The sequence below is a fragment of the Gopherus evgoodei genome, chromosome 10, assembly GCF_007399415.2.
Source record: "Gopherus evgoodei ecotype Sinaloan lineage chromosome 10, rGopEvg1_v1.p, whole genome shotgun sequence".
NCBI lineage: Eukaryota > Metazoa > Chordata > Testudines > Testudinidae > Gopherus > Gopherus evgoodei.
The window spans coordinates 21,475,117-21,501,843 of record NC_044331.1 but is presented as its reverse complement, the minus strand read 5'-3'; positions in this window follow the sequence as shown (position 1 = coordinate 21,501,843).

Genomic DNA, 26,727 nt, shown 5'->3' with positions numbered 1-26,727 from the left:
GCAACACATCTCGAAGAACAACAGTTACAAAGGTGAGCAACCGTCTTTTCTTCTTCGAGTGCTTGCTCATATCCATTCCAATTAGGTGATTCCCAAGCCTTACCTAGGTGGTGGAGTCGGAGCGAGATGTCGCGGAACGTAAGACCGCTGAGCCGAAGGCGGCATAGTCTCTAGACTGTTGGACCAATGCGTAGTGCGATGCAAACGTATGGATGGAAGACCAGGTGGCCGCACGGCAGATGTCCTGTATGGGAACATGGGCCAAGAACGTGGCAGATGAAGCCTGAGCCCAAGTAGAGTGGGCAGTGAGATGGCCCACCTGAGCATGAGCCAAGTCATAGCAAGCCCGAATACACGATGTAACCCAAGATGCAATACGCTGGGAGGAGATTGCCATGCCCTTCATACGTTCCGCCACCGCCACCAATAGCTGAGGTGAGCGCCAGAAGGGCTTGGTCCTCTCGATGTAGAAGGCAAGAGCCCTTCGGACATCCAAAGTATGGAGCTGTTGTTCTCGTCACGATGAATGCGGCTTTGGACAAAAGACTGGCAGGAAGATGTCCTGGTTAACGTGAAAGGTGGAGACAACCTTCGGGAGGAATGCCGGGTGCGGTCGCAGCTGTACCTTGTCCTTATCGAACACAGTATATGGAGGATCCACAGTCAGTGCACAAAGCTCCGAGACTCGTCTAGCCAAGGTGATAGCGACTAGGAAAACTGTTTTCCAGGACAGGTACAGCAGCGAGCATGTGGCCAAAGGCTCGAAAGGAGGCCCCATGAGCCTGGTTAAGACGAGGTTCAGGTCCCAGGTAGGGGTAGGCCATTTGACCTGTGGGTATAGTAGCTCCAAGCCCTTGAGGAATCTGGAAACTATAGGGTGAGAAAAAACGGAACTGCCAGCTTCCCCCGGATGGAAAGTGGATATAGCCGCAACGTGTACTCGCAGAGAGGAGATCGCCAATCCCTGCTGTTTGAGAGGCTACACGTAGTCCAGGATAGTGGGGACTAATGCCGAATGCGGAGAATGGCCGTGCTGGTTACACCAGTGGCAGAAGCGCTTCCATTTTGCGAGGTATGTCGAGCGCGTGGAGGGCTTCCTGCTCCCCAGCAACACCTGCTGTACTGCAGTGGAACAGAGCAACTCTGACTGGTTTAACCAGACAGGAGCCATGCAGTCATGAAGGGACCGCAGGTCCGGATGGTGCATCCTGCCGAAGTCTTGTGTGATCAGGTCCGGCCAGAGCGGCAGGGGAATTGGGTCTGCCAGGGACAGGTCGAGCAGCATGGTGTACCAGTGCTGCCTCGGCCAAGCCGAAGCGATCAGGATGAGGCGAGCTCTGTCCCTTCAGAGCTTGAGCAGGACTCGGTGGACAAGAGGGAACGATGGAAAGGCGTAACAGAGGCGGCCTGTCCACGGAATCAGGAACACGTCCGACAGGGAGCCCGGGGAGCGACCCTGTAGGGAGCAGAACATCTGGCATTTCCTGTTCATTCTGGATGCAAACAGGTCTATGTGGGGAAAGCCCCACCTACGGAAAATCGAATGGAGAACGTCCGGACGGATGGACCATTCGTGAGATAGGAAGGACCTGCTCAGGTGATCTGCGAGGGTATTCCGTACCCCCGGGAGAAAGGAGGCCACTAGATGTATGGAGTGGGCTATGCAGAAGTCCCACAGGTGTATAGCTTTCTGACACAGAGGGGAGGACCTGGTCCCGCCCTGCTTGTTGATGTAATACATGGCCGTTGTCTTGTCCGTGAACACTGCAACACAACGGCCGTGTAGATGGCGCTGAAATGCTTGGCATGCCAGCCGGACTGCTCTCAGCTCTTGCACATTGATGTGGAGAGTCAGCTCCCGTGGTGACCAAAGGCCTTGGGTGCACAGGATCCCTAGGTGGGCACCCCAGCCCAGTGAGGACGCGTCCGTTGTTAGGGACATGGAGGGCTGGGGAGGATGAAACGGTAGGCCCGCACACACTTGGGATGACGTCTTCCACCAGTCGAGGGAGCCTAGAACATCCTGCGGAATTGTCAGGATTGTGTCTATGGTGTCCCTGCCCGGCCGATAGACCGACGCGAGCCAGGTTTGCAGAGGGCGCATTCGCACTCTTGCATGCCTTGTGACAAAAGTGCATGCAGCCATGTGCCCCAGGAGACCAAGGCAAGTACGAGCAGAAGTGGTTGGAAAGCTTTGGAGACTTTCAACAAGGGAGACTATGGCTTGGAACCGGTGCAGGGGCAAACTGGCTGTTGCAAGGTTGGAGTCCAGCATTGCCCCGATAAATTCTATCCTCTGCGTAGGCACCGGGGTGGACTTGTCCAAATCGATGATCAAGCCTAGATGCACAAACAGCTCCCTAATGATGGCGACATGGCTGCGCACCTGTGCCTCCGAGGCCCCTCGGATAAGCCAGTCGTCGAGGTAAGGGAAGACGTGTATTCGACGACGGCGCAGGGAAGCAGCAACGACTGCCATACACTTCATGAAGATGCGAGGGGCCAAGGAAAGACCAAAGGGAAGGACAGTAAACTGGTAGTGACCCTGATTTACCACAAAGCGCAGATACCTCCTGTGCGGGGGGTAAATTGCAATGTGGAAATATGCGTCCTTCGTGTCAAGAGCGGCGTACCAATCTCCGGGACCCAGGGAAGGAATGATGGTTCCTAAGAATACCATGCAGAACTTGAACTTTTTGATGAATTTGTTCAGTCCTCGTAGGTCCAGGATGGGCCGGAGGCCCCCTTTTGACTTGGGGATTAAGAAATACCAGGAATAAAACCCCTTTCCCCTTAACTCCTCCTGTACCTCCTCTGTAGCTCCAATCAAGAGGAGCTTGCGAACCTCTTGAATGATGAGTTGCTCGTGAGAGAGGTCCCTGAAGATGGACGAGGAGGGGGGTTGGGGGGGGAGAAATAAACTGAAGGCGGTATCCAAGCTCCACCGTGTGTAGGACCCAATGATCTGAGGTCAGCTGGGACCACGCCGGAAGGAACGGGGAGAGGCGGTTGTAAAAGTGCAGAGGATCCAGGGAGGGAATTGGTACACTGCTCTCGGGCGCACCCTCAAAAGTTTGCTTTGGGTCCCGGCGGTGGTTTGGTGGGACTGGAATTGTTGCCCCCTTGAGGTCCAGACTAACGTCTGCGAGTAGTATGGCCTCGTCGCCAGGCAAGATCCTGTCTTGGCCGAGGCGGGGGGTAAGGGCGCTGAGGTTGGGAGCGGAAGGACCGTCTCTGAGTCTAGGGTGTATGCATTCCCAGAGAACGTACAATAACCCGTTTGTCCTTCAGACTCTGTAGTCTGGGGTCTGTCTTTTGCAAGAATAGACCTTGTCCGTCGAATGGCAAGTCTTGGATGGTATATTGTAGCTCAGGCGGTAGGCCGGATGCTTGCAACCAAGATATGCGGAACATAGCTATGCCAGAGGCGACTGTTCTGGCTGCCGAGTCGGCAGCATCTAAGGAGGCTTGTAGTGAGGTCCTTGCGACCGTCTTCCCCTCTTCTAGGAGAGTTGTAAACTCCTGACGGGAGTCCTGGGGAACCAACTCTGTAAACTTGCCGACAGCCTCCCAGGTGTTGTAGCTGTATCGGCTTAGGAGGGCCTGTTGGTTCGCCACGCGGAGCTGAATGCCTCCAGCAGAGCAGATTTTCTGGCCAAGCAAATCCATGCGCCTGGCCTCCCTAGATTTTGGTGCGGGAGCTTGTTGGCCGTGGCGCTCCCGTTCGTTGACTGACTGTACCACCAACGAGCAGGGGACGGGGTGCACGTAGAGGTACTCATATCCCTTGGACGGCACCATGTATTTTCGTTCTACTCCCCTGGCTGTAGGTGGGATGGAAGCCAGGGACTGCCAGATGGTGTCTGCTCTGGCTTGGATCGATTTGATGAAAGGGAGGGCCACCCTGGTCGGTGCTTCCGCCGATAATATGCTAACCACTCAGTCCTCCACCTCAGGAACTTCCTCTACAGGAAGATTTATATTCTGGGCAACACACCGCAGAAGATCCTGATGTGCTCGGAGATCAATTGGCGGGGGCCCCGATGATGATGTGCCCGCTACCGCCTCATCCGGGGAAGAGGATGATAACCCAGGGATGAGTGGGTCCTGGACTGAAGCCTCATCCTGGGGGACCTCCGTTTCCGGAACATCATGCTGCTCAAGTGGATGTGCAGAGTCTTCCTCCATATCAGCGGGGGGAGGCCGGCTGACTGTGGCCTCTGGTGCACGGTGCTCCGAGTGGCTGGAGCGTGCTGGGCCCATTGGCTCGCCCTGGGCTTGGTGATAAGCCCAAGGTGTCCAAAAGGACCATTGAGGTGGTCCATGGTCCGGGTGGGCCTGCGCATCTGAACCCCCGTAGGAGGCGCTGTCCACGTGTGAGGAGGAGGACGGGTGATGCGATGGCCATGGCGGGCTGCAGTTGATTGGGCCAGGTCTCTGCACCCACAGAGCTCATCTCTACGCGGTACCGGTATCTGGAGCAGAACCGGGACCTGCTACCAGCGCGGTGCTGGGAGGTCGACCGGTGCCTTATATCGTCGTGCCGGGATCGGCTGCGATAAGTACGTCGGTGCCACTATCTGGACTGGTGCCGAGAGTACCACGACGGCAACTGGAATCTCGAGCGGTGCCGCAAGTATGACCGGTTCCGTGGAGAACGGTACCAGGACTGCGAGCGGCACCAGGATCGTGAGCGATGTCAAGGCCGAGAGTGATCTCGGGATCTGGAGCGGGACCAACAGTGTTCAGTGGTGCCTGGTGAACGTGGTTGCACCATGGTGGGCTTGCCCAGCGACTGAATAACCCGCACCGGCGGTGCTGGGGGTTGGGGCAATTCGGGCTCTGTCAGAGCAATTAGGTCCCGCGCCACAGAGACGGTCTCCGGCGTGGAGGGCGCGACGAGCTCAACCACAGCGCGTGCTGGGGAGCTGGTAGGCACTGGACTCAACGGCTCCTGTGAAGCTGGAATCGACGGTGCAGAGACAAGCGGTGCTGCGGCAGTTGACGGTGCCGGGCGGTCCGTCTTGGAGATGCGCTCCAACTGCAGCGTAACTGTAGTTGCTGCAGGAGCCTGGTGCTTCTTGCTCCTCGGGGAGAGGGAGTGGTGCCGGCTGAAGGGTTAGGCCAGTGAAGGGTGGGGATGAGGAGCCTTTAGCAGTGCCGGGCGGTCCGGTGCGGAAGAGTCGCTTGGTCCCGGTGCCGGAGTCAGTGCCGAGGATGAGTCAAAGCTGCCTCCATCAAAAGCTGTTTCAGGCGAATGTCCCATTCTCTCTTTGTCTGGGGCTTGAACGCCTTGCAGATCCGGCACTTGTCCGCAAGGTGGGATTCGCCTAGGCACTTTAAACAGGAGTCGTGCGGATCTCCTGTGGGCATCGGCCAATGACAGGCCACACAAGGCTTGAAACCCGGTGAACCGGGCATGGGCCACGGTACCGGGGGAGGAGAAGGGGCGAGCCCCTGATCCTCTTTAACGATATACACAACTATAAAAACTATTAATTTAAATACTAACTAGAACAATACTATACAAAAGAGTGAATCGCTAGGGAGGTGGGAGAACAGCTAAGCCGCGCTCCACTTTCCAATGACTGACACGGGCGGTAAGAAGGAACTGAGGAGCGGATGGGCCGGCAGGGGTATATATCAGGCGCCATACCGGCGCCACTCCAGGGGGCGACCCACCGAGTGTTGCTAGGGTAAAAAGTCTCCGACGAACGTGCACGCGGCACGCACACACCTAATTGGAATGGATATGAGCAAGCACTCGAAGAAGAACTGTATGTTTTATATGACACCCTCAGCATGGATTTCCACAGCTCCTTTCCTCAGAGATTAACTCAACTTCACAACACTCCCATAATTTAGGCAAACACTATCCCCATTTTTCAGATGGGGTAACTGGGGCACAGAGTATCAGAGGGGTAGCCGTGCTAGTCTGGATCTGTAAAAGCAGCAAAGAATCCTGTGGCACCTTATAGACTAACAGACGTTTTGGAGCATGAGTTTTCGTGGGTGAAGTGGGTATTCATCCACGAAAGCTCATGCTCCAAAACGTCTGTTAGTCTATAAGGTGCCACAGGATTCTTTCGGGCACAGAGAGGTTGAGTCAGTGAGTGGTAGAGCTGAGAATGGAACCAAGAACTCAATTCCTAGTTCTGTGCTCTAGTCACTAGACAACAATGCTTCCTACCTCAGGTAATAAGTTAATGTTCCTTATGTTTGTAAGCTATACTTAAATACCTTCTTAGTAATCACTAACTCCTAGAAGTAGCTTTTGTCTCATGTAAAGGGTTTTGTTAAAGAGTCTCAGGCCTTGTCTACACTACAGAGTTGCAGCGCTGGTGAGGGGGTTACAGCGCTGCAACTTAGGATGTGTACACACTTGCACAGCACGGCCAGCGCTGCAACTCCCTGTTTGCAGCGCTGGCTGTACACCCGGTTGAGCCTTGGGTGTAGAGGATCCAGCGCTGGTGATCCAGTGCTGGTCAGCAAGTGTAGACACCCACCAGCATTTTTGTTGATCTCCGTGGCATAAGCAGGTATCCCAGCATACCTTAGAAGCCTCTCTGGTAATCATGCAAACTCCACTGCCCTGGGCTCACCTGACCCCTCCTTTAAATGCCCCGGGAATTTTAAAAATCCCCTTCCTGTTTGCTCAGCCAGGTGTGGAGTGCAATTAATCAATCAATCACTCAGCGACCATGCCTCCATGCACCAAACGAGCCCCAGCATGGACCAATGCAGAGCTGCAGGACCTCATAAGTGTTTGGGGAGAGGAGGCTGTGCAAGCACAGCTGTGCTCCAGAAGGAGAAATTATGATACCTATGGGCAGATATCGCAGTCCTTGATGAGAAGGGGCCATGAACGGGACGCGTTGCAGTGCAGGGTCAAAATTAAAGAGCTGAGGAGTGCTTACTGCAAAGCTCGTGAGGGAAATCGCTGCTCAGAAGCTGCCCCCATGACCTGCCATTTTTACCAGGAGCTGGATGCCATCCTTGGGTGTGACCCCACTGCCAATCCTAGGAGCACGATGGAGAGTTCAGAGCAGGGAGAAGTGGGGGAGATTGTAGAGGACGGCGACAGTGAGGCTACTGGCGTGGAGGGAGACACCCCGGAGTCCCAGTACACATGCAGCCAGGAGCTCTTCTCAAGCCAGGAGGAGGCTAGCCAGTCGCAGCATCTGGAAGTTGATGGTGAGGAAGAAGCTGAGGATCGTGCTCGGGGTAAGCAGATTTTTATGTTTTGGGAGAGGAGGGTTTGGGTTATGGCTGCCTGCATGCATGCCTAAACGTGGAAGAGCCCTTTGATTTGCTCTATCACGTCTCTGTAATCTGCCTCGGTAATCTCTTGAAAAGTTGCAGCAAGAGCATTTGCAATTTGCTTTCTCAAGTTGATCGGGAGAGCCACCGTGGTCCCTGTCCCGGTCAGGCTAACTCGTCCAATCCACTGTGCAGCAAGGGGTGGGGGGACCATGGCTGCACACAGGCAAGCTGCATAGAGGCCAGGGCGGTATCCACATTCCTGTAGAAGACCCTCCCTCTCTTCCCAGGTAACACGCAGCAGTGATATGTCTGGCAGTAGGAAACCCTGTTGAGAGTTTAGGGAAACTTGAGTGCAGGGCGCCAGGTTCGCGTTTCCCCAGCCCATGGTGCTCTGTTGTTAACCCCCCCCAACACGTAGCCAGCCACGCGGTGCGCTCCGGTGTTCCCCACCCCCCCTCCAAGCAGGTATCCAGCACCGCGGTGTGCTCCTGTGTTCCCCACCCCCCCTCCAAGCAGGCATCCAGCACCGCAGTGTGCTCCTGTGTTCCCCACCCCCCCTCCCAGCACGTAAGCATCCACGCGGTGTGCTCCGGTGTTATGCACCTCCCTCCAAGCAGGCATCCAGCTCCGCGGTGTGCTCCGGTGTTCCCCACCCCCCCTCCAAGCAGGCATCCAGCTCCGCGGTGTGCTCCAGTGTTCCCCACCCCCCCTCCAAGCAGGCATCCAGCTCCGCGGTGTGCTCCGGTGTTCCCCACCCCCCCTCCAAGCAGGCATCCAGCTCCGCGGTGTGCTCCTGTGTTCCCCACCCCCACTCCAAGCAGGCATCCAGCTCCGTGGTGTTCTCCTGTGTTCCCCACCCCCCTCCAAGCAGGCATTCAGCACCGCGGTGCTTCCCCCCCCACACCAGCAGGATGGTGTGAACGCGGACCAAAGAACACCCCCCCCCCCAAGCAGCTCAACGCCTTCCTGTTCACTACTGTCCCCTCTTCAGGATACCAGCTACCTCCTGTACCCATTGCTGATGAACCCTAGTGACCCATTGGTCAATTCCCACTCCCAAGGGGAAATAGGGGCAAAACCACTCACCCCATTGCTCGCCATGACTTAGCTTGCCTGCCCTCTCTGTGTTATGTGAGGTATGTGAGAAGGATGCTACCAAAAGTCTAAAAAGTCCTTCAACGTGTGATGATAAACAATGTAGCCTCTGTGTATTACATGGTTCTATCTCTCTTTTTTCTAGTGACCTTGACTACTGCAGCCGGATCACCGGCCTCACGTAGGTTGCAGAACTTGAGATGGAATCCTAGAAAATCAAAAGAGGAATTGATGAAATCTGTTATGAGCCACTACAACAGAGAAAGTAGGAAGACACAGGAATGGAGAGAAAAGACGTATGAATGGAGAGAGAGTGTACATGAATGGAGAAAGAGTGTACATGAATGGAGGCAAACAGAAAGCAGGAGAAAGGAATTGTCTGCCAAAAAAACCACAAAGCAGATGATAAGCCTCCTGGCTCGCCAAACTGAGTCTTTCGAGTCTCTTGTAGCCATGCAGACAAATATGTACCGTGGTAACCCACAGCCCTCCCAAAGCCCTCTTCCTTGTTCCCCAGTATTTCCACAAAACAACTTTCTCCAGCAGCCAGTTCCTTATTATCTCCAGCTGCCCCCAACACCTGTACGATCACCTACCAGCCCTGATAACTATAATTCTTACCCTGTTCACTCCACCCCCATTATTCTGCAGCATAGTAATCCTGAAGTGCAGCAGACATTGAAGAGTGATCAAAATAGGGCATATTCAAACCTGTGAATGTACAGTCCACCACCTCAACCCCCTTGCCTGTTATGTACTGTATGTTGAATAAAGTTTTTTTTTCTTTTTCACTACATTATATTATTACTGGAAGTGGTAAATATTATACACCAAGGTAAAGCAAAGCACATCAAATGCATCAAACATTACTGTTGGCTCTCAGCATCAAATTGCTCCCTTAAAGCATCCCTAATCCTTGAAGCCCTTTCCTGGGCCTCCCTATTAGCCCTGCTCTCTGGCTGAGCAAACTCATCCTCTAGGCATCGAACCTCGGAGGTCCATTCCTCACTGAATCTTTCACCCTTCCCTTCACAAATATTATGGAGGGTACAGCACGCGGATATAACAGCGGGGATGCTGCTTTCCACCAAATCTAGCTTCCCATAAAGACAGCGCCAGTGTGCTTTCAAACAGCCAAAAGCACACTCCACAGTCATTCTGCACCGGCTCAGCCTGTAGTTGAACCGGTCCTTGCTCCTGTCAAGCTTCCCTGTATATGGTTTCATGAGCCAGGGCATTAAGGGGTAAAAGCAGGGTCTCCAAGGATCACAGTGGGCATTTCGATGTCCCCTACTGTGAACTTGCGGTCTGGGAAAAAAGTCCCGGCCCTCAGCCTCCTGAACAGGGAACTGTTCCGAAAGATGCGTGCATCGTGCACCTTTCCAGGCCATCCTGAGTAAATGTCAGTGAAATGCCCACGGTGATCCACAAGCGCTTGCAGAACCACGGAGAAATACCCTTTGCGATTAACGTACTCTGATGCCAGGTGGGGTGGTGACAGAATAGGAATATGCGTCCCATCTATTGCCCCTCTACAGTTAGGGAAACCCATTTCTGCAAAGCCATCCACAATGTCCTGCACGTTCCCAAGAGTCACGGTTCTTCTTAGCAGGGTGCGATAAATGGCTGTGCAAACTTGCTTCAGCACCATTCCAACGGTAGACTTTCCCACTCCAAACTGGTTCGCCACCGATCTGAAGCAGTCTGGAGTTTCCAGCTTCCAGATTGCAATAGCCACCCGCTTCTCCACAGGCAGGGCAGCTCTCAATCTCGTGTCCCTGCGCCGCAGGGTAGGGGTGAGCTCAGCACACAGTGCCATGAAAGTGGCTTTTCTCATCCGAAAGTTCTGCAGCCACTGCTCGTCATCCCAGGATTGCAGGACGATTTGATCCCACCACTGAGTGCTGGTTTCCCGAGCCCAAACGCGCCGGTCCACGGAGCTGAGCACAAGCAATTGAGTGTCTTCACAGTGAGGCGATTCAATATCATCGTCTGACTCCTCACTCTCACTGTCGCTCTCACTCTCACTTTGCAGCTGAAGGAATAGCTCCACTGCCAAGCGCGATGTGCTGGCAACATTCATCAATAAGGTCGTCAGCTGCTCAGGATCCATTTATAACAAAAATCGCAGAAAAAGCGCTGTAGAATCACAATGCCACCAAACTGCTCGGAATGTGTAGCAAAGCACCACGGGGCGTTGGAACAGGAAGCGGAAAGACAATCACACTTCCTTCCCCTTCCCACAAGCCACAGCACCGAAATGGGACGAGGTGCTCTGTGGGATAGCTACTCACAATGCACCACTCCCAACAGCGCTGCAAGTGCTGTAAATGTGGCCACACTGCAGCGCTGGTTTCTGTAAGTGTGGCCACTCTGCAGCGCTGGCCCTATACAGCTGTACTAACACAGCTGTAACTACCAGCGCTGCAAAACTGTAAGTGTAGACATACTCGCACTGTTTCTAAAGTTTCTCCATAATCCAAATCCCCACATATCAATGTCAATGCAAGTGCATTTTATATGAATAGTATTAACAGTTTTGACTTAACTTTAATGGAGTTACACCAGGGTTGAATGTGGCCTAGGGACTTCAATTTATTATAAGATTATCCCTGTTAATCTGACCACTGTTTAGAATTCAGGCGATGAGACAATGGTCCACAAATCATCTATCTCAGGGCCACATATGTTTTTTAGCATTCCTCCCATTGTTTCTTATGAGTAGCTGTAAAACCCTTTCTAGATAAAAACCAAGAGGCGCCATTTACACCCACAGAGAATCTGGCCCTTTTAAAAAATATATCATGAAACAATGTTGCGTGCTATGTTCTCAAAACCAGAGTCAGAGTTACGTGCCATTAAACATAAGAAACATCTTATAAAAAGGTCTTAGAAAAAGTGACAAAAACACAGACATGTTCAGAACTGCTAACATGATTACAGCAAGTGCTGTAATAGTCATTGCTTTTCTTTGGAACTGATGTTAACAAGTAAAACATTTTACTTGTCTTTGTTTACTGGGGTAATGTAAATACTGCATGAACTGCATTTCCTTGCCATCTAAGCATTGTGTACATGACGGCAGCTTGTTCTAACAGTGTTTATAATTTCAAAAGAGTTGAAAAGCTCAGTGGTTGAGTGGGAGAGTTTGGGGTCTTATTTACATGCGAAATGTGCTGTTCCTTATATAGCTGAAAAAACCGCCAGTACTTCACACCTAATTCTTCCTGAGATCTGCAGTGCAGATCACTAGTATGTGCCTTAAAACACAATGGATAGCATTTTTAAAAGCATCTCGATGACTTGGGAGCCTATCTTTTTAAAAGTAACATAGGCATTTAGGGCTGGCTTCACAAGGATGATTTAGGAATCTAACTGCTCTCTTAGGCACCTAGGTCCAACATTTAGTTGCCAACTTGCCACCAGCACTCACACAACCCCTGCAGCCATCTAAAGTTCCTAGGCATGTACGTTCCGCTATTAAGGTCCACAAGCCACTTAAAAGTCTGCTGCCGGGCATGCTGATAGCATCATGAGAGAGGCCCAGCAGCCACTAAATTTCAAAGAAAATAGCTTGATTGGTCTAAAAAAGCCACCAATCATGCAGGGTGGGGCTTGCATCCCAGCACTATCGCACTCGTCATGGGGGGCAAGGTCTGGTCCAAGAAAAAAAAAAAGCACTGAGATAAGCAAAAAGCTTGAGGTAGGTACAAGTAGGTAAAAATCCCATCCCATCTTTAAAAGATAGCCCAAATCTTGCTTACAACCAGCTACTTGGTAGCCAGGCCAAACCTGCCACCCCAGGCCGATGAGGACAGGGCAGCAGATTGTCTAGAGCAGCCTTGGGTTTTGAGCCCACCTAGAACAGCTGGAGAAGGACCCCCCTGTTATAACCATTAGTGGAGTACTTAGAGAACTCACCCAGGATGTGGGAGACAGGTTCAGTTCCCCCTTATGCCTGATATGGAGCAGGGATTTGAACCTGAGTCACTCACCACCCAGGAGAGCAGCCTAACCCCTGGGATATATAGTCATTCTAATTCTCTCACTGCCCCAAATTTAATAAGCTTTGGATCAGACCCCTAGAGAATGTCTAAAGAACAATACAAAAATAAACTGACCAATATAAAAATTAAACAGACATATCCTCCAAATTAAGCCATAAATATAACAAATATGCCATGGCAGCAAGCAAAGAGCTGAGCACAGAGATGGGCTTTGCAACATGCTTGGCGGAGGGTGGTGGGGGGGAGGAATGAAAATGCCCTTTCATCAATCCTGCTATATCCAAATGTAGAGACTTTTGTCAAGATAGTGAGAGCTTAATTCAACTTAACTGCACCAATACGTGCATGATGGACAAGTCCAGTTCTGCCTGCAAAAGCTGCACACAGGCTGGAGACACATTGTTAGGATATCTGGGGCCAAAGGAAAACGAAATGATTTCAATATTTTTGTTCAATGGATGAGCCAGGCCAGTGAAATATATTTCTATATGATCTCGTTATCTCTCTCTTAATCAGGCCAAAGAGGACACGTCCTGCGTGCAGTTCTGGGCACCACACTTTGGGAAAGACGTGGACAAATTGGAGAAAGTCCAGAGGAGAGCAACAAAAATGATTCAAGGTCTAGAAAACTTGATCTATGAGGAAAGATTGAAAAAACTGGGTTTGTTTCATCTGGAGAGGAGAAAAGTGAAGGGGGGACATGATAACAGTTTTCAAGTAAATAAAAGGTTGTTATAAAGAGAGTGATAAATTTCTCTCCTTAGGACAAGAAGCAATGGGCTTAAATTGCAGCAAGGGAGATTTAGGTTAGACACAGGGAAAACTTCCAAACTGTAAGGGCAATTAAGCACTGGAACAAGTTAACTAAGGAGGTTGTAGAAACTCTGTCATTGGAGATTCTTAAGAACAGGTTAGACAAACACCTGTCAGAGATGGTCTAAATAATACTTTGTCCTGCCTCAGTGCAGGGGACTGACTAAATGAACTATCAAGGTCCCTTCCAGTCCTACATTTCTAAGATTCTATAATTCTGCTATCTTGCTGGAACATACCAGTTCTGACTTTCCATTTCATATGAGAAGCAAAACAAGAAAATGAAATGCACAAATGTTGTTGTTTAATTTGGCTAACATAAACAGGGCTGTGCTCTGTAGATTAGTGGATGAAACATTAGCATCAAGGACCACCAAGCAAAGAGCAGCAGCTGGCAAAAAAAATCTATTATAAAGCAAATTTCATGATGTTTACAGAGGAACAGGAAACTGCAACTGGAAGAGCGTAGAAAAGGGAATTCTAACAGGTTGTGTGTTCTCAGTGCTTCTCTTTCCAGCTGCAGTGAACCTACTACTGTAATGCAAAGGATCATAGTCCAAACACCAGCAGAAGTAAGACAGACCTTAAAGAGGATGTCTCTGGATGATATAATTTTAATAGGGTGGATTTAAATGGCGATTAGCTGGTCTATATATATTAGAGAAAGTACTGGAATAGTGGAAAATGAAGTGTAAAGCATCAAGATCTAGCCCTGTGTTTGGTGTTGCATGTCAAAAAAGTAATGAAAAGGCTTAAGTTAAGGAGCTTTAGGGGAAAAGAGAGCCGGATTTATGAAAGGAACAGATAAGTAACCTTGATAAGCATATATAAATAGGATAATAAAGCTATGATGGTTAGAAAGCAAGAACAAGAAATGAGCCAAGGAGTCCTGGAGAGGAAATGTTCTTGACTAGATATGGAAAAGAAATAAACCAAAAAGCAGCTAAACTGCAGCCTATTCTATTTGCAAACATGTAACAAGAGGCTGCAGCCTAATTGATGGGAGACTTGCCCAACAGGTTGTCAGACTGCTGTGTGGCTTCAGTCCGGGCCATGTTGCTGGAGGCACAATGTTAGAAATACTGACAAGCATTTACTAAAAATAAATAAAAGTTTTCCAGGACAAAGGGAAATATAGCTCCAAGTAACTAGTCACAGTATTGTGTTAGATCTCTAGAAAAGAAGAAAGTGTGCAGCAGAGAGCGTGATAGTTCCCCAAGGCCCATAGAAGAGATACAGGCAGCCTGCTAAGTAATTTTATAATGATGCTGTCTTGCCATAGGCATTGGCTCTGCGTGTGTTGAGGGCATAACATTGCAGGGGCGAAGAAAATAACTGCCAAATTAGCAAAGAGGGTTGACTGATGAGGGGAAAAAGTGAGCTATGATATAGAAACACTCAATGGGAGGGAGGAAAAAAAATCACAAGTGAGTCTGTCAAGAAAGTAGAACAGAGGAAATGGACTCAATTTTCCTTGTGGTTAACAGGAAATGTGAGAGTGATTATCTGGCCACTGTAGATGGGATTTACTGGGAGGGTGTAAGAGGGTAGAGGTCAGAGAGGGGTTTGGGCACAGTACTGAGCATGTCAGCATTCCCAAAGAACTACTCACAGTAGAGGGCGATGCTGGATAAAGTTTAGGCTAGTGTTTTTTAATGTTAGCAGAAACATGCTCAGGAGATATACGGGCAGGGGAGGGTTAAGACAGAACCTTTGGACCAAGGCCCTGAGATCAGCAGCAAGTGCAAGGCAGCCACCTACCTCATTCTGGTGAGCCACCAGCCTCATTTGGGGCCAGGGTAAAAAAAAAAAAAACTCTGTAGTGGGAGGATGGCCACAAGCCATTCAGGAGGGTGTCCTTCCAAGCTAGGAGAAATGCTCTGTCTAAAGGGTCCAAGTTTGGCCCTGGATCTGGACCCTGGCAGGGGTTGTCATTTTGTTATGCGTGTGCACACTGGGGCCTTGAACCACGAGTGGGTGCTACCATATTACTACTCTTACAACTAAGACTTTAAACAAACACTTAATAATAATAATAATAAATCTAGTGCCTGAATTTAATGCTGACACAACCACCAAGAGAGCAGAGAGGAAATAAGCTCCACTAGTCAACAATAGTCACACTCCATTCATATACCTCTTCAATCCTTGCCATATTTACCTGTGGTTACTATGCATCGTTACTCAGGACAAATCAAACTCACATTAATAAGAAGTTTGGGGTAAATGCTCTGCTGATTAACCATTCCTGATTTTACTCCTAAAATACCTAATTATATAACAAACATGAGAATGACTGTTAGGATTAATGCTGTATTGACTCACTGGGAGTCTCCAAAGAGTTTATGAGGAATCCATCAGATAAAATATGTTTGCAAGAAATAATCAAGTAAATTCAAATAACGAAAAAATTCAGAAAAATCAAAGTCTCTGCAAAATGAAGGGTAACATTAATAGAACCAAGAATTAGTTAGGAACAGTTCTCTCCTCTCTATGCAGAAATGACTAAATGAGGTCTTAAGCACCTATCTGAGGGCTTGTCTACATCACAAAGTTGCAGCGCTGGTGAGGGGGTTACAGCGCTGCAACTTAGGAGGTGTACACATCTGCAGGGCATCACCAGCGCTGTAACTCCCTGTTTGCAGCGCTGGCCGTACTCCCATTTTGTCTCGGGTGTAGAGGATCCAGCGCTGGTGATCCAGCGCTGGTAATCAAGTGTAGACACTTACCAGCGCTTTTCTTGACCTCCGTGGAATAAGCAGGTATCCCAGCATACCTGAGGAAGCCTCTCTGGTAATCAAGCTGGTCTCCTTCCCCGGTTTGCTCTCGCGTTCCCCGAACCCCAGTGCAAGAAGGTCTCCTTCCCTGCGGTTTGCTCTCGCGTTCCCCGAACCCCCGAGCAAGCAGGTCTCCTTCCCTGCGGTTTGCAGGGGGGTTCGGGGAACGCGAGAGCAAACCACGGGGAAGCTGGTCTCCTTCCCCGGTTTGCTCTCGCGTTCCCCGAACCCCCCTTGAAGCCGCCCCACAGCGCTGCAGTGTGGCCACATCTAACACCAGTTGCAGCGCTGGTTGCTGTAAGTGTGGCCACTCTGCAGCGCTGGCTTTATACAGCTGTACTAATACAACTGTAACAACCAGCGCTGCAAAATTGTAGATGTAGACATACCCTGAGCCCTGAATCAATCTCTACAGATATTTTTTTTCAAAGTAATATATGAGGATCTAGTCCTGGGGCTCCCATTAAAATCAATAGGACAATCAGATGGCTAAAACTCCCTGAAGCACTTTGAAGATGTGCATCTCAGCATTTAGCAGGATGTATTGCTCATCAAGAGAAGTACAAGACAGCTAGTCAGAGCTAGAGGAGTCTGGATGACAGGAGTTCATGGCAGCTAAGAGCGCTGTATTTAACTGAGATACTGTCAGAACTAGGTTTGAGAGCTAGATTTTCATGATGGTGGTTTCATGATGGTGCAGATCAGAATCTCTCTCTGAAGAATGAATGTGAGGAGAGTTTGCCCCACGATTACTCCATTTATTTTTCATCAACACAGTTCCCAGTGCCTTTTAGAATTTAAAATAACAAAGCACAAATTCAGCATAAGGGAGACTTATAGCTCATAAAACAAAGGTTACTAACCAGAATTTGAGTCAAATTCTTGAGATTTCTGATTGGCAAGTGCATTTGTGAGTAGTTAGACAGGCTTTTAGTTCATATGCAAATACCATTTTATGTAATCAGACAAAGAAGAAGCCTTTTGAATAACTGCAATTAGAGATGAGCCTATATCAAATCTGTGTACCCAAGCGGCCTTGAACTGTGCATGTTTTGAAAGTATTGTATTAAATCTGGGCACTGAACAAACCAGACAAAACTAGGCAGCTCATTTCCAACCCCAGGTCTGGCTCCAAATGTCAATTAACCCTATATTTATAATGAGTCTTAACCAAACCCCAGATCTGGACTTTGAGGAGTTTAACATTCTGATTCAGGTCTGAATTCTGCAGCTCTGGCCAATTTCTCAATGTACTTTAATGTACTGCAATGAGAGAGTAAAGCCATTATGAGAAACGTACTGGCTTTTTGCTTACATTTCTAAGTTTCTGCCATTCATTCTCCTCACGCATCCATCCTTGCATCAGAAATTAGAGACCTCAACTTTTCACAAACAAAATATTGATTTTTCAAAAAAAAAATACAACCCACGAGTGGGTGACATTTATCAACCTGATCCTGCTCCCACTAAAGTCAATGGTAAAACTCCAACTGACTTGAAAGGAATCAGGATTGAGCCCTATAATGATTTTTTCCCCCTTTTCTAAGTCAGACATATATTCCGAAGCTTTTTTGTGTGACTTCAATAGACATTAAAAAGCATTCACACCTCTTTCAATTCACGACACTCCCCCCTAAACACCAGCTTCATGCACTCCTGAGGCTCCGAATACCGAATAACTGACCTCTTCCATCAAGCAGTTTTAATCATGAGTTTGCATCTCAGAACTACAGGTCAGGTTTAGATCTCAGCTCAATGTATGAGTGCATAGTGGGAGTAAGGAGTTATTTTCTAGGGCATACGAGTCAAATGCTCCATGCTGATAGAGAAAATGGCGTGGTTATACAATGTAAAGGTATTACTGTTTCTTTACAGCCACCCAACTTCAGCAGAAATCTCTGTAAGAAAAAGTGTAGAATCACTTTCTGACTGAGGAAATCACTCAGGAAAGATCTTGCTTATTGATAGAGAATGAAAGATGGGAAGGGGAAACAATATGGGAATATTAAATGCATATGTATGTTTTATTATCATTATCAACTTTTTACATTTAAATTTAAAAAGTAACAGTTAAGTCATTATGCAAGGGAGCCAAGTAGATCATAAAATACTGTTGCCCCTTTTGCCCCTAGTGGTTAGCCAATATTCAGGGCCTTGTCAGGCATTTCCATAAGGAAGAGAACTTGATGGAGTCGGATATTTCTTGGGTGCCATCCCATCAGTTTACAAAGAATGAAAATAAAAGACCTATTTCCCTTAACTCAGTAAGAATCAAAGACTAGGCAGTTTCCTTTTTCAGAAATCCAAGTCTGCTGCCAGCTAGCACTGTACACCAAGCTCTGACCCTGTGGTTCCTTTAAGGCCATGCTACCAATGCTTCTCTGGCTTTTTCCTGCTATATCTTTTCTTCTCCACACACAGAGCTATAATCCAATCAATCCCCAGACCCTGCATTTGCAATCGGATCAGAGCCTGCATGGCTCAGTGGTTGTCTACACGTGGGGTTGTTCTATAATAGCTATTCTGGAATAACTCCACAGTGGACATTCTTATTCTGGAGTATGTCTGTCCACATATGGAGTTATTCAGGAATAGCTATCATGCTTTAAATTCACTCTCTGATTTAATCCAAATTAACTTCTGCTCCAGTCTTGCCATGCAGCTCTGTGATTTGAGCAGTGTCTTGTCTTGTATTAGCTATCACTAAACAAAGAGTTTTAATTGTTCCCTCATTTGGGCTGAACGAAACTTGGCTACCATATATCCAAGACACACTTACTAGCTGCTGCTACCAACATAACAGCATAACAATATCATCACTAAACTACTGCCTAAAACTCTGGGATGAGGACCATAGTCGACAACACTGCTCTTTTGGCACAATGGAACTCTGTACCTAAAAGGTAAAGATCATCTGTGTAAGAGACAGAGTTTTCTCCAGCATTGGTCCAAGACTGTTGAATAAACTTCCACAAAAACTAAGGATCATCACAAACCTCACCCCCTTCCACTCCACATGCCAGGCGCACTTCTAGCATTAACAAATAGCAGCATGTAAATTAAAAAACCAAACTCCAAACCAAGTCAAAACACTTTACTGCACACATAATTCCCCTTGGGAGAGAATGAAAGAGAAAATGAGCCACACGTGGCAGAGGTTACGCATGTCACTTAATGACCTACTAGAAGGTACCGCAGATACCTTGGTGATGAAGAACCAGTGTAAGAATCCACATAGAACAGAATGGAGTGTTAACATACTTTAATCATGGCTGTACTTTTGTACCTTAGCATTATTTCAGGGCCACATCCTGCAGCCCTTATTCAGGCAAGAGTCCAAAATGACCCTAGAAATAAACACTCTCCATCAAATACACACACCCACACCCCTGCATCTACCTGCAGTATAAACAAAGTATATTGATCCTGGAGGCCAATTCACCATTGGCTTGCATCTGAATTGGGTACATTAGAATGCTATCATTTCACACTGTCTTTACACTATTGCAAGTAAGCACACAAGGCGCAGTATCATGACAAATCAGCTCCTCTTCATTCTCCTATGGATGTAAACTGATCTGTGGAATGAATGGATCCATTTTGTAGTGCTGTAGTTTAATGATTCTTATCTAGGGGTTATTTATTAAATTCCATTATTTTATTTAGTCAGTTTAAATAATAGTTGTCCTGTCAAGGAAAGTTATTTTACACATGTTGCTGAAAATATAGACATGCTAACATACAAAGCTATGCAAAACAGAGGTGAAATTCATTTCTGGTTAGCACTTTTTTTTTTTTTTTTTTAATATCACAATGGGAAGGAATGCTTTACCTACCTTAACTTGCACTGGACTTTTTAATACATAGAATGTTCAGCTAAGAAGTATATAACTCAGAACTGCTATAAGAACAGATATTATAGTTTGCCTGTAAGACTTCAAGCACTGCTTGTAAAGATTTATATTAAACACATATGCTCAATGATTAGCGCTTAATATCATATGATTTACATATTAATAGATTCAATTAATAGCTGGTTAGTGAACAACTACTATTATTTATTGAGTGCCAATAATGTGCTAGGTGCTGCAGAGAAAGATAAAGACACACTGTCTTTGATCCAGTGAACTTCCAATACAAAGATTTGATCCTTAGGCACCTACTGCAGTCTTCAGTGGGACTACTTATATGAATAAGGTGAACAGGACTTGGCTGAGACCAAGCATGGCAAAATGCGGCCCAAAAGAAGAATCTCAGAAATTTGGGCATTACAATGAACATTCTGATGTAACCTTAACACACAGCAATCACAACTATCACTGGGATAACACTGGACTTCACTTGATGGGAAATACCAGGCATTGCCTTAACAACAAGCACTGAAAACTTTTGAACTGAGCTGATTACTCCGTTTCACATACTACCAATCACAATGAGGCAGACGGTCTAGAGATTAGAGCACAGGAGTAAGGCGTTCTAGTCCTTTCTGTGCCACAGATGCTCTGTAACCTTTGCTAACTCACTTAACCTCTCTGTGTTTCAGTTTCCCCATCTATAACACAGGGTCAGCAATACTTATCCCTCTTCAGAAAGTTCTTTGTGGCCAGCAGACAAAAAGCACGATCTAAAATGCGAAGAATTGTTAAGCTGTACAAAAATCATTTTCACAGATGCGGTATGGATGGAGAATTTATAGAAATGTACCAAAAATTATTTTTTTTCTTTTTCAGAATTCTTAAATTTTGTTTCAGATACTTGAGTTTTTTGAGAGCCTGGCATAACTACATGATTATGTATTACTATTCTAATAAACAAACAAGTTCTAGATATTCTGATTTACAACAGTAACTTATTATGTATGGTATGATGATTCAATCATAAATCTCTAAATATAATTACCAGATTTCCTAAAAAAACAACCCATCTCTTGCTTATTCAAACTCAAGGTGATTTTCTCTAGATTTGTCAGTTCACTTAACCCTGTGCATCTTACTGCAAGCTTTAATCCTTTTGCACATTTCCATTTCAGCAGTATCATCCTTTTAGCAATTGCATTTACTCTTAATAGAAAATTTCTTTTGTGGTTCATTTATATTCTAGACACTATTCGGGTCACCTAGTGCAAATATTTTCAGATCACTGGGGATGTCACTGTCCGGAATCACATTCACTCTATTTCTTACCACTTCCCAAAAAGAACACACTTTTGTATGAGGTGTTGAGAAAATCCTGGCTGTCATTCACCTCATTTTTAACCACAGAAGCAAAATACACAGTAGATGAAGTCTGATTTGCATGAAATTGTGCATGCCCACATATCTTGGTAATAATCTAGGGAACAGACATTCTCTGAGCTCTGCTGCGCATATTTTCTATTTTTAATTCAGTTTTATGTGTCATTTCCTATATATTTCTTCGTTGGATTCAGGAAACAACACAGGAGGGGTTCCTTTAAGTCAGTGTTTCCCATATTTGGGACGCCGCTTGTTTAGGGAAAGCCCCTGGCGGGTCAGGCTGCTTTGTTAACCCGCGGTGTCCGCCGCAGATCCAGCCGATCGCGGCTCCCACTGGCAGCAGATCGCTGCTCCAGGCCAATGGGAGCTGCTGGAAGTGGTGGCCAGCACATCCCTCAGCCCACGCATCTTCCCGCAGCCCCCATTGGCCTGGAGCAGCGAACCGCAGTCAGTGGGAGCAGCAATCGGCCAGACCTGCGGACAGGGCAGGTAAATAAACCGTCCCAGCCCATCGGGCTTTCCCTAAACAAGCGGCGTCCTAAGTTTGGGAAACATTGCTTTAAGTTAACACCCGCCAGTTCACATGGCTTCTAACCCAAAATTGTACAGACCAGTAGCCACAGCACCTCCCTTATATTTTTAATATAGTGAGTTCATAGTCTATGGAGCTGATATTTTAATTAACACATGCATCTAGCACAACCTGTTTTAAAACCATGAGGAGGGAAAGATATGCAGTTGAAACCTCATGGAGTGATGCATCCACATTAGAGCTGGGTGAAATTTCTGAAAAAAAAAACCCACCTTTTTTTGCCGACAAATGCTGACTAGAATCAACTGAAACATTTTGCAAATTTGTGCAAAATTCACCAAATTGGTTTGGCTAAAAAAAGGCCTTTAACAAATTAAAATGTAAAAAAATAGAAATGTTTGACATTTTTTAAATTAAACATTTCAGTTTTTCAACTTGAAATGACTTTTTATTTTGAAATCTGCTTCCATTTTATTAAAAATAAGTTAATGAAAAGAAATATTTTGAAATGTTTCAAACATGCAAATGTTTCAAAAATGAAACAAAACATTTAATTCATCCTAAAACAAAAATTGTTTTTGACTTTCCAATTTGCCAGAAAATTTTCATCTCAAATTGTCTTGAAACTATTTTGATTCTATTTTTTTAGACTGGAAAGCAAACTGAAAAATCACTTCTTCACACAGCTCTATCCCTTATAGCATATTTTCATTCTGTGAGCATGACAGCACATGCTTGAACTTTATTCTAAAGTTCAGGCCTTTTTTCTAAAGTGGGAGTGCTGTGATGATTTGTTACTCTTTTGTAGACTTGGATTTAGATGATCAGCAACACAGCCACCTCGAAGACTGTCCTACGGTAGGAGCCAGCTGCCGGTAAGATGGCCTTTGGGAGTCAACCAAGCAGTAGATGGAAGCAGAAAAATAAATTGCCATTGTTTCTAACATTATCTTCATCTCTTGGCTACCAGTGCCACTGACTCAGCAGACAGAGGCTGAATGCTAATAGTTTCAAGTCTTGAAAGATTTAAGATCTTAAGAATTGGAGGGCATTCAATATTTCCTTATTTCCAATTATTTAATCCTGAAAATGCTATTTTATTTCCAGTACCCAATATATAAGGCAGCGATACTCAGTCTGAGGCTCACAAGCTGCAAGTGGCTTTTTAATGCGTCTCCTGCGGCTCTTTGCAGCACATGATATTCAAACAGTGTGTGTCATTTAATTATTAACCAGTCAGCATGCTTTTACTATGTTATTAACCAATTGTCGTTGATAAAATAATAATACGTGGTCAGTCATTTTGCTGAGAGAATAAGATATTATTTATATTATATAACACTAAATATTTCCCTACCGTGCTGTTTAAACATGAATATATAGTACTATAGTAAATGAAAAAATGAATTCCCACTGCTGTGGCTCTTGTGAGTAAGAGGGAATCGCTAATTTCACTCCTGAACCCCTGAGGTCTGAGTAGCACTGGTATAAGTATTGCTTAATGGTCTCAGCTGTGGGTTGGGAACACATACATTCTTAGATCCAGAGATTTTAATCTCAGCCCTGCCTCTCTCTCAGGCAGGCAAGTTGAATATTATGTAGTTTACCATCTGGGGGCCGTTCAAACAGGTTCTTAAAATTTTCACGGCATTTTTGTCAGGGTAGTGAATTGCCCCAGGGTCCTGTGATAAAACTTCCCTTTTTCTCCACTCTTTTGCAGCATGCTGGGTGCTAGCTGGCTGGTGCCCCTACCATGTGAGACCTTTATGGATGGGAAGAGCTCTATGAAGGTAACATGCCAGATTACTAGAGGTGCCTGCAGTGTCCAGATAAATGTAATGTGTCAAACAAGTGGTAGTAGGTGCTTGCATCTTTTCATCTGACATCACTTTTCAAATGAATAAATTTTGTCTAGTGCCAGTCCCCATTTGCGTGTGTTTTAATTAAAAAGAAATTCTCCTTGGCTTGCTAGTCCCAGTTGCACAGCTCCTGCCTTGTTTTCTGGGTTGATGCAGAGATTGCTGGTTCTACCAGCATGAGCTGGAGTCCAAAACAGCACCAGAGTGGGGAGGTAGACTAGTAGCAGGAATTCTGCCTAACACTTTCTCTCTAAGGTTATGTCTACACTGCAGCAAGGAGCTGACCTTCCAGTCTGGACAAACAGACCTGCGGGAACGGGACTCAAGCTAGTCACTAAAAATAACAGTGGGCACATTGCAGCTCTGGCAGAGACTAAGGCTAGCCACCCAAATTCAGACCCAAGGGAGAGCCTAAGCTGCTACTGTCATAAACAGATAGTTAAGGGTTAATGTCTCTTTTACCTGTAAAGTGTTAAGAAGCTCAGTGGCAGACACCTGACCAGAAGACCAATCGGGAGACAAGATACTTTCAAATCTTGGTGGAGGGAAGTCTTTGTGCTGTTTGTTTTGTTCGTTGTTCTCTCTTGGGGCGAAGAGGGGCCAGACGTGCAACCAGGTCTTTCTCCAATCTTTCTGAAACAGTCTCTCATGTTCAAAATAGTAAGTACTAGCTAGAAAAGGCGGATTAGTTTTATGTTGTTTTCTTACCTTGCAAATGTGTATTTTGCTGGATGGATATTTTACCTCTGTTTGCTGTAACTTGTATCTTAGGCTAGGGGGGAGGGAGTCCCTCTAGTCTATATAAGCTGAAGACCCTGTAAACATTTTCCATCCTAATTTTACAGAAATAATTTTTACTTTTTCTTTCTTTAATTAAAAGCTTTCTTTTTTAAGAATCTGATTGATTTTCCCCCCTTGTTTAAGACCCAAGGGGATTGGGTCTGAACTCACCAGGGGATTGGTGAGGGGAAGGTTAATTTCTCTCTGTTTTAAGATCCAAGGAGTTTGGATCAGTGTAACTCTCAGGGTAACCCAGGGAGGGGAAAGTCTGGGAGAGGGAATGGTTTATTTCCCCTTGTTTTAAGACCCAAGGGGTTTGGGTCTTGGGTCCCCCAGGCAAGGTTCTGGGGACAGGGAGTGTACCAGACACTGGAATTTCTGGTTGGTGGCAGCGCTATCCGATCGAAGCTAGGAATTAAGCTTAGAAGGGTACATGCAGGTCCCCACTTTCTGGACGCTAAAGTTCAAAGTGGGAAAGATACCTTGATAGCTACACAAGCCACAGCCTGAGCCACCACAAAGCCATCACATCCATAGTGCTATTTTTAGCATGCTAGCTCGAGTCCTGCTACCACACGTCTGTCTACCCACGCTGGAAGGCTGGCTCCTGGCTGCAGTGTATATACATCCTTAGGTCTTCCCTACAGTTGCGATATTGGGAGCCCTAGTATACATGGGATTTAGGCCACAGACGTGGCTTTCAGCACCATGTGGATTAGGCTTATCCCCAGCAGAGTTTGAAGATATGGTGCTGTAAACTGTGCCAGCAGCACAAGCCTCACCGGCACTAGCGTGCCCAGTGTTGCTAACGCCAATGACACCAAACTAGTGTTAGCAATAGTGAGAAACTTTACTACTATTTCCCTAATGCAGCCTGGGCCTAAGAAGAGAAATATTTTCTGCACCCCATTCCTGTCTTGGGAGCAGGGTTTGGAGTAGGGTTGCCACCCTTCCAGGTTTTACCTGGGACAGTCTGGTTTTTGGCTTCTGTGTCTGGGTGCTATTTAAGGTTGCCAGGTGACCTGTTTTGGGGGACCTGGCAACCCTAAATGGCATCCAAACCAAAAGTCCGGTTACCGAAGGGCAGGGAGAGGTGCTGGGTCATTAACCCACGCCAGCCCCTACTCAGCTGGGGCTGCCTCCTATCTGCAGGAAGGCTCCTTGAGATGATCCAGGAAGTGATTAGGGGAGGAAGGGAGAGAAGTGAATGAAGGGGTGGGGCCTTGGGAAAGAGGAGGAGGGGGTGGGACCTCCGGGAAGGACGCGGGCTCTCTGGAAAAAGGCGGAGTAGAAGCGAGGCCTCAGGGGTCCAGTTACCAGCAATTAGAAAAGTGGCAACAATAGTTTAGAGAACCCTGCATCTTACTCCTGCTACTGTGGGTGGAAACTATAAAGCTGCTGGCAGCAGGGACAAAAGCTGGAACGGCCAGAGATAGAGCAAGCAAAGCCAGGGCAGAAGAAGGGGTGATGCCTTACTCTATGCAAGTTCTGGACTTTTTGCCCACCAGTCAGTAAATAGAACTTGGAGCTGCAAGAGTTAATTAAAAAGGGGAATAAATATGGGCGATGGGCCTCACAGGCTGGGGGAGGCTGTGCCCCCGCCCACGCTCGGCCCCCAGGTTTCCTCCTGCCTGCTTCCCTTCCCGCTCTTCCATGGTCGAGCGGGTGGGGCAGGCAGGCTGGGCTTGGGGTGCTGGGGCTAGGGCCAGTGTGCTCAGCCCAGGGAGGGAAGCGCATGAAGGGGCTCGTGGCTGCGGAGTGTATGTGCACATGCACTGTGGGCTCCAGTGGAGGAGGGGTAGCAGAGGGAGAGGGGTGGGGCCTCAGGCAGAGGCTCATTCACTCGCCACCTATGGAAATAAATTATTTAAAATATTAAAATGTGTTCCCTCAAACCACAGAAAGTCCTAAATGGATTTCTCCTTTCATAAGCGATATTATTCCCAGACCCTGAGTGAAACAGAGATCTGATTGATACAGCATGTAAGCAAAGATATCAGAAGAAACTAAACAGAGCTAAAGGGAGAAAAAATGAGAGGTGAGAAGTGAGACTTTAATTTCTTGCAATACTACATTGTGTTCTGCTGGGTCATAGCAAGCCTCTGAAAGCACTCTATGCTCATCTTTTCCACATTTTCCCAGTTGGATAGAACACAGCCTGATTCTAGAACTACATCTATCCATTTTATATACAGGATCCACATCACCAATACAAGATGTGCCTTTCAACAAAGAAATGTCTCACTATAGGTAATAACAAAAGAACAGAGCCCCCTTCACCTCTATATTTGAGATCAGTCACTGACTCAAACACAGAAAACATCAGGAATTCCCAGGGATCGATGGAGAAAGGTATATTCCTATGGT